This window comes from Macrobrachium nipponense, chromosome 30 (assembly GCF_015104395.2).
Source record: "Macrobrachium nipponense isolate FS-2020 chromosome 30, ASM1510439v2, whole genome shotgun sequence".
Lineage (NCBI taxonomy): Eukaryota > Metazoa > Arthropoda > Malacostraca > Decapoda > Palaemonidae > Macrobrachium > Macrobrachium nipponense.
This window is the reverse complement of record NC_087218.1, coordinates 70,587,238-70,597,113: the sequence shown is the minus strand read 5'-3', so window position 1 is coordinate 70,597,113 and position 9,876 is coordinate 70,587,238.

The following is a 9,876-nucleotide window of genomic DNA, read 5'->3' as shown; positions in this document are numbered from 1 at the left end:
TTCCAGATGGAAAAAGAATCGAATATGACGGTCGATAATTAGGTAAGCAGAAATCAATACCGAGAGACGGCAAAAACTCTTCTCTGCTTGAAAACACATATTTGGAAAAATTAAAGACAGTACTGGAATTTTTATTGAAGGTAGGAATAGTAATGCCCAGGTTTTTTTAGTTTTTCTCGTGAACTCTTTGTGTTAGTGATACAAAAGTGTGAATATTTTTTATTAACAATGTCTTTGAAAATTATTAAATCAATAATAGAAAGAGAGCGACTAATAGGGTATCATACATTGTGGACAATTTGGTTATAGTTTTCAGTTTTACATCAATTTCCATGGCCAATAATTTCTTGGTGGTATCAGTATATAGCTGAGTATGGTAAAGTGAAGAACGATACAGTTTAAATTTGATGAACTTGGGTATAGTGTTGTTCAACTGGCAGTATTGAAGAAAATCTCTATCCAGGCGAGCTTTTGCGAGTCTTCTTGTTTGTTTGTCTGTTTTGTTTGTTTGTTTGTATGGTGTTTTTACGTTGCATGGAACCAGTGGTTATTCAGCAACGGGACCAACGGCTTTACGTGACTTCCGAACCACGTCGAGAGTGAACTTCTATCACCAGAAATACACATCTCTGACCCCTCAATGGAATGCCCTGGAATCGAACTCGCGGCCACCTAGGTGGCAGGCAAAGACCATACCAACTACGCCACTGAGGCGCTTTCGAGTCTTCTTGCAGTCTTCTCCAGGCGACGACATTCCTGTAGTAGTGGGCGGCCGTATTTCGTTCTAACGTACTGGTGAACATTTGTACAGCCGTGAAGACGGATACGTACTAGAAACAGGACGGCGAAGAGTGCACTCCAGGGTGACATGGTGGAAAGGGAACGCTTCCAACATCAGGGTCCGATATAAAGGATACAATCGAAAGGTCGATATATGAAGATCAGAGGGCAGTGGAAAGAGGCTGGTACATAAAAACATCTTTATTAGTGCCGACGTTTCAGGACAACAAGTCTCATTTTCCAGGCTGTAAATAAGAGAATAAATCTTGTAAATTATAAAAACAAACAAATCATACAAAAATCTGGTTAAAACCAAATTTACACCAGGATACATTCATCATTGCAGGAGGTACCAACCTTTATAGAAAGGAGAAGAAGGGCAAATGGAATAAAGGCAGGTGAAAGGCAAAGAAGACGGTTACGACAGGTAGAGAGGGGCGGAGGAGTTTTGGGCATTCAACAATGGTACTGTCTACTTGATGGTTAGAGATTCTAGAGTACATAGTGCTAGCTCGGAAGAGGCCCTTGTTATGATTTTAAATTGATTGCATTCAATGTTGCTACCACATTCTTTGGCATGTTCTCTTATGTTCGAAAATTTGGGATTACTCAATTTATTGCCCGTTCGCCTAACGCCTCTGTGAGAGTCGGTGCACCTTGAGAAGTCTTTGGGTGCAGCCCACGTAAGTTCCTCGAGAACACCGAGGACAATCGTACTTATATATCACCCCAGACGTCATAAGGTCGCCTAAACGGTCTTTAGTACTGAATAAAGATCATAAATAAATCTTCAGAGGATTCTTTGGAATGAGATTAATTTTGAATGATCTTGAAATAATCTGCGAAAGTTTTATCATGCAAAAATGGGACACTGGCATTGATTTGAAGTTTGGGAACGGTTGGAATATTGGACTTTGGCATGAAATGGTTATTTAGAATTTTCCGCACATACTCAAAAAATAGGTTAGATGGAAAAAAGTTGTTGGTGGAAAACTCGTGTACAAATTGAATTTCCTTATTAAAGGCATGCCAATTCGAGGATAAATGGAAGGCTCTATATAAAAGAGTAGACAATTTAATTTAAAGTTAAAAAAAAAAAACAGCCACTATAGAAGTTGGATCCTACCTGTGAAAGTAGGTTTCCTTCAAATATTTGTGTTAAAACAATTCGATTCTCGTGAGACTGAAACATCTAAAAAGGATAACTTATTATCCTGCTCAACTTCCATACAGAATTTTATATTAGGATGTCTACTGTTAGCGAGATCAAGGAAAGTTTCAGCAATAGAACGAGATCTAAACAAGGTAAAAGTATCATCTACATATCTTTTGTAGAATAACGAGTAAATACTGAGAGGGCAGCTGTCCAACAGCTGCTGATCGAAGTGACACATAAAAATATTTGCGTACGTTGGGCCCAAAGGGGAACCCATCGCCATACCATCAACTTGTTTAAAAGCAGTTATTAAAAATAAAGGCTGTGTCCTTTCCAGCACAGCAAGTTGCAGAAGTCTTCTAAAATCATCTGCGTTAAAATTGTGAGTAACTTTAGGCCTAAAAGGGTTTTTATATGACAACTCAAAGTAGAAAATAAAAAGAAAAACAATTAGAAAAAAGGCTGATTCGACATCTACGCCGCTAAGTAGACCTTCTGAATCTCTCTCTCACTCTCTAGAATCGTGACAAAATACGACAGGAAGACCTGTAAACTAACATAGGTTAGGTTAGGTTAGGTTAGGTTAGGTTGGGTTAGGTTAGGTTAGGTTATGTTGGGTTGGGTTAGGTTTCGGTTAGGTTAGGTTTCGGTTAGGTTAGGTTAGGTTAGGTTAGGTTTCGGTTTTTGGTTAGGTTAGGTTAGGTTAGGTTAGGTTTTGGTTAGGTTAGGTTAGGTTTCGGTTTCGGTTAGGTTAGGTTAGGTTATGTTAGGTTTTGGTTTCGGTTTCATTATTCATGAAACGGCTGGACCAGAGTAAACAGAAAAGACCGTTGACTAGAACTGAAAAGGTTTGTGAGAAATTCTACTGAAATGGCAGGAAAAGTCCTCTTTTCATACAATGTCGTATCAACAATATCAAAATGAGTATTGTTTCAATTTTTTCTTTCAGATTATCATGAAAATAAGATTTTCAGAGCCAGGAAAGCCTCTGCAAATCAGACAACCTCTGCCTCTCAGTTTTTGCCTATATATATATATATATATATATATATTATATAGATATATATATATATATATATATATATATATATATATATATATATATATTATATATATGATGAATTTTTCACAGCTGTAAGAAGTACTCACGTTGGGGAAAAGAAAAAAAGTTCATAGAAGAGGGGAGAGATGAGAGGGGAGCAACTTTCCAAATTGGAGGTGGCGAAAGTCTTCCAACTCTGCTTAACTTTCAAACCGGCCTCCTTCAGCTTTCTTCTGCCACAGATGCAACTCAAGGTCTTTTGGATGCGCGATAATGTTTTGACAATGAAAATACCGAATAATAAATTCTCTTATGATGAACTGAAGCAAAAAACCTCTTGGAACCCCTGAATAGTGAGTGATAAGTGAATGTGAGTGATAAGTGAAGGCGAGTGAAAAAAGATGAAAAATTAGTGGTTCAAGAATGAAGGAAAGATTTTTTAAAAATTTAACATCTTCTTTATGGCCACAACGGGTTCGTTAAGTTTTCCAGTAAATCAGTAGAGAAAAAGAGGAAATTAATTGACACTTCCAAATGATAACAATAATAATACTAATAATAATAAATGTAACAAGAATGTCAGCATCAAGAAAAATTGTATGATTCTTGAAGTTTAAGTCATTTAGTAAAAAGCCAGGCACAAAGAAAAATGCGGATAAACAAAATGCTTAACAATAAACAGAATAAATTCTCATTGTTTAAAAAAATATCTTACAAAAAAGTGAATCATTCATAAAAAAAAACACAAAATATTTAACTCACCAAGCTGATGCAAGGCAGCAATTCTGAAATAAAAAAAATATTATATTCATAGAAAAGATTTGTAAAAACAATTAAACTATAATAAAGTCTTGGCATTGTTATTAGTGCCGCCCATTTAGTTTGCGTTATTCTCTCTCTCCGCTGTGACTGCATGTCTGCCTATCTATCTATCCGTCAGTCTCTGTCTCCATCTCTCCCCTGTTTGAAAGGGCAAATGATGTCGCAATGAAAGACTGCTGACTGCAGCCACCTGAGTAAATAAATATACTTCAGCTGCAACATGAAGCCTTGGGTCCGGGAGATCCCAGTGACAGATATCCGGATGAATTTAGTATTTAGGCGTCAGAGCTAATGATGGATGACAATGCAACTCTGGAAGCTTCGTTTTGCAATTGACCTACGGGGTCAATTATGACACCGAAAGTTGTCTGTTAAAAGCTTCAAAGGATTTGCTTCCAACCACTTTATGTAAGAAGTTCATGAGGACTCCCAACAACTCTTTATGTTATTGCTTCTGTATGAAAGTTGCGACTATCTTTAATTAAGATCCACTTGTCGCTGAAATATCCCCAACCTCCTAAAAGATTTCAGAAAAACCTTTCCAAGAAGACATACAGTTTAAGACTTCTTTCCACCAGGATGAGCAGTGTTGCCAACCCTACAGGCAGTCATGTCCCCAAAACTGTAGCAAAAAAGTCCCTACGTGTCTCTACTCCTGCAGCAAATGTCCCTCTGTGGGATTTAATGTTCAATGTCTCTGCAGTGGTATTAAATCTTTGAGCAATTGTGATATGATCATAAATTTCTTTTTTAATCAGTAAGTCCAAAGGCCCGCAACCTAGCAAACTATATACTAGGTTATATACTGCAATAAAAGGAAAACATGGGTATTACTCAAAATTTATTCTCTTAATAAACAAAAATACATATACATAAAATCATACTGAAAAATATAGCATGATGTAAGGTAGGCTTACAATAACCTATACTAAATGAAAATAATTTAACTTTTTATTATTTCAAATTCAAATTAATAAATCAAAATATTGTTTGTTGCTTTACATGTATGCAATGGTTAACTACTCTCAGAGTGTTTGGAATCATACATTTGTACATTATGAAAACTGAGGTAATCATCATTAATGCCCTTGGCTATATTTAAACAATTTTCACCTTTTGATTTCATGTTTGAATTGATAAATAATATGGAGTCTAACAGTTCAGGTCCCATCTTATTTCTCTTTTTTGTTTTAGCATCACCCATCATCGAAAATATTCGTTCTGTTTCAGCATACGAGTGAGGCAATGTTAAAACAAGTTTAGCCAGAAATGCCAAATTCTTGAAAACAAATTCATCTGAATAATTCTTTAATTGAGAGAGATACACCCAAAATTCTTCATTGTTTTTCTTTTTTTAGCATTTCACACTCATCTGAATTGAAATATATAGGCAAATCATTCCACTTTTTTTGAATTTCATTGACAGAGCCTACAAGATATGCTCATACCTTTTGGCTAAAGTCTCCAAATTTGGCAATGTTTTCCTGACCTCGATATCTAATGCTACCTTGGAGATTACAAATTTCATTTCTGAGTACAGAGGATCAAAGAGAGGTAACCATTTCACAAGTTCCGTGAATGCTGTTTGATAAAAGGAAAGGCACTTTTGTCTGAAATGCTTGTTATCTTCCAAATTCTTAGTAGTAGCTAGCAGTGCCTCACATTCGTATCCTAACTCTATTTGACTAGGCGGAATAAGCTGTGCTTCATTATTGGGATCAATTCTGGACAAATCAGATAGAAATTGGGGTTTGATAAAGTTATTACAAATAAGTCTTGTCATTCGTATGCTCTCATCTTGTAGGATACCAATCAAATTGTTTTTACTTTGAAAAAGAGCATTTAGTTGATTAAAATATCCAAGCACATATTTCAAAAATGTCAGGTAAGCTTTTGTATATGGATTGTTAAATTCTTTCATTATAAGTTCTGCTGAAATAACCTTATCTTCTATCTGGGCCTGAAAGAATAAGAGCTTTAAAACTTCCCACTAATTCAGTATTCGTTCAATGCAGTGCTGCATTGCAAGCCATCTTGTATCAGCAAGTCTAAGCATTTTGAGTCTTTCAGAAGCAAGATATTCCTGCAATTCTGCTAGCTCTGCCTGCCTTTTTGAGCTGTGACTAAAATATGAAGCAATATTTCGAACGAAATCTTCAATATTTCTCGGCAAATTACTTGTTGCTTTGCTAGCCACTATATGGAGCGAATGACATATACATTTTAATGTACAGAAGCTTTCATCTGCATCTCTTTGCAATTTGGTCATAAGGGAGTTGTTTTTCCCTACTAATACACTTGCAATGTCTGCTGCCATGGCGATTATGTTGGTTAAAGGAATACCTTTCTCTTCAAAACATGACTTTACCACTTTACTAAGAGTCTCGGCATCACTATTTCTGGCATCGTGTGAAATTGCTTCTAACAGCTGTGTGACAACTCGACCTTTACCCTCATCACCATCAAAATATCTAACTAGCACTGCAATAATCTTTTCTTTAGATATATATGTACCTTCATCTAATAAAATGGAGAACTTTTTCTCTTTTAGAGTCTCAATCAATTTTTTCTTGTCAGCTTTTGCAATAACATTTTCAATAATGTAAGAGCATTTTGTTCTGTGCAAAGAAACACCTTGGATGACATTACAGTTAGGTATACCAATTTTTAGAGCATCAATTAAGTGATCAATAGTGTTCATAGATATGTTGTGTTCAGCGAGCAAATACCCCACTTTGTATTATTTCTAGCTTCTTGATATCATCTTGTGTACTTCTATTAGAGCTGTTGCCTTGTATAATAAGGCGCCCTATGAGGTAATGTTAGACTCGCGATAATCTTACGCTAAGTCGGTTGGTTATGCACTTCCATACTCATTGGAGTGTCTTGGGGTTTCATGATAACTTACGAAGTAAGTATCTTCTTTCGTTATGACGACGATGTGTTAAACTCATGATGATATCTTCTTTCTGATGTGAGGTTCTAGTAGAAAACACGAAGTATAAAAAATAGTTCTATTCTCTGAGATTACATGATGAAGATCAGATAGGATTGTACAGGTCTTCTAATGACGATGGCTTGATCGCTTCTGCCAATGATGATGGCTAATTCACTCATACATGAAATGAAGCTTTAGGTAAAGATGTACAGGTCTGCCAATGATGATGGCTAACTCTATTCTCTCTACCATCTCGGGTACAATCATAAAGGAAGCAAACAGTAGCTCGAACATATGAACATACATGCAGATGACACATTACAAGTCACGTAGGCCATTTGAATTATAGGTCACGGTAGTTGTCTCAAGCAGGAAGCTTGGGCAGGATGTAAGATAATGCTTGAGACAACTACCGTGACCTATAATTCAAACGGCCTACGTGACTTGTAATGTGTCATCTGCATGTATGTTCATATGTTCGAGCTACTGTCTGCTTCCTTTATGATTGTAACCGAGATGGTAGTGAGAATAGAGTTAGCCATCATCATTGGCAGACCTGTACATCTTTACCTAAGCTTCATCATGTAGAGTTGAATTAGCCATCATCATTGGCAGAAGCGATCAAGCCATCGTCATTAGAAGACCTGTACAATCCTATCTGATCTTCATCATGTAATCTCAGAGAATAGAACTATTTTTTATACTTCGTGTTTTCTACTAGAACCTCACATCAGAAAGAAGATGCATGAGTTTAACACATCGTCGTCATAACCAAAGAAGATAATACCGACTTCGTAAGTGATCTACAAACCCCAAGACACTCCAATGAGTATGGAAGTGCATAACCAACCGACTGAGCATAAGATTATCGCAAGTCTAACATTACCTCATAGGGCGCCTTGTTATACAAGGCAACAGCCCTAATATTGGTGGCAGCGTCTAAGAAGAACTCTTCAACGTCTTCTGAAGAATAACGAATAATGTATCATCAGAAGTCAACGACGACGAAAGCAACAGATTCTTCTTGCAACTTAGTATCATCGTTTAGTGAGCGACTTCAGAAAACAACAAGAACTCTTCAACGTCTTCCGAAGAATAACGAATAATGTATCATATCAGAAGTCAACGACGACGAAAGCAAGAGATTCTTCAAGCAACTTATTATTTTCGTTAGTGAGCGATTTCAGCAGTGCATAACTTCGAGAAACAAACCCGATGTGTCTTCTTCCTACGGCAACGCAAGCTTCGTCTCTCATTAGAATCATCCAAGAAAACATCGTTTATTGAGCGTTTCCAGCACTTCAAGAGATAAACCGGACGCGTCTGCAGCATCGGATCTTCAAGGGCTCGAATCATCCAAACAACGCGCACGGGGGAAACTCAAGCCAAACCAGGTCATCCGCTAAACAGAGGAGGGCCAAGGGCACATCGTTATCGAAACACCGTGACTTCCCACAAAATCAAGCTAAGTACAATCTTTTTTATTCATTTGGAGTAACTTTGAATGTTTCTTTTACAGGTCGAAATTTCGTTATTCCTGTGGCTGAAGTTACGAGACATTCTTAATCTTACTTTTTTACAGAAATTATCTACATCATTGAGATTTCGCTACTGCAAGTTTTTATCTTTGAGTTTCTGTTTCCAGAAGTTCTACTGAAATATCATAATCATATACTGTGTTAATTTTATCATTTTGGGTGATTATTAATCCTTTACGTAACAAATCATATTAAAAAGTGAATATGCGTTTACACAGTGGACGTCTGTATTTATAAAGATGCATGGATAGGGTTGTTAGGCACCGTAGTGATTAGAAAACACACAAAAACAAGTGGAACACCCGTACAAATCCAGATAAATTAGAGGTAACATTATTTCGAGTCAGGACAATAAAGACTCCTGTGCAAGGTCCCGATCGCAGTTTTAGCCTTGAGTTTTTTGAGTTATATGCGTAAAATATCGAACCTCAATGACTCAACTTAACTTTAAAAATACGGCTGGATTGCAAGAAATAACATGTCTGTAAAAAACTTTCATTAGGCTAAATGCGCTGACCAGGATCCTTCACTATTTCAAATTTTAGCAAAGAATGAAGTAAACCACAGCAAGTACACGATAACGCAGTAGAGATAACTTGTTTTAATAGTAATCGCTCAATTCTGTATAGTTCAAGTCATTCATACGTTCGTTGCTTTATAAGTTAACAGCAACATAATGCTAAAACACACAATACGTTGCCGATGGTAATAAAGAGAAGAATCCTAATTATTATCAAAAGAAATAGGTAAACAGTAGCCCTAAAAATCAGAAATCAAACAAATCGTGCTTAAGCAAACTTGGTTACTGTGTCATCTAGTCAGACGGTCAGGGTCAGTCAAATCTGCCAAGTGTAGCAAGCAAAGCACATTCCACATAAGCGACTTCAGCGGAGAGGAAAAGCAATGTTGGATCATTCATGCCAATATCTTTTTGAATTAAAAAGGAATTTTCCTATGAATCACACGACCGTATCAAGTAATCAGAGCAGGTTCTCGTAATTTTAATACATAAGTTATTATAAGTAAGGTGGATTAAGCCCGACTGTACGCGCCGTAAAAATTAGAATATCTTGTTTTTATGCCTTTAGTCCACGTAATATCCTGTATTTATGGACTCACCGTCTGTTGTTCGAACTTCCCTATTGAGAAGTCCGGATAAGCAAGCGCTTACAGATACCTCTATAGTTATAAAAAAACATTAATCTGTATCAAGTGTAATTGTAAGATATCCATCTAGGGGTATACAAAACATTATTTTACCCTCCTGCCAAATAAGGCATGTTTATCAAAGGAAAATTCTATGAACCTTCCAACATATTAAAATCCGTTTTGAACAAAAAGAGACAGTTAATCAAATAACTTATATAGAAGAACCAATCACTTGTCTCATAAATCGTGATATTGTTCAACGACCCAACAGAATTTTCCCACAGCTGCAGTTGCAGTTTGCACGCAAAATCTCGAGACGCATGCACCCTCGAATGTCTTAGTGCGTGTAAAAAGACTTTGCTGGGATCTGAAATTTTAATCCTGAAATATAACGATTTCCGCGAACAAAGCCCTAGACACGGTTGACTCGCAGCAACAAGTTAATCTAGTA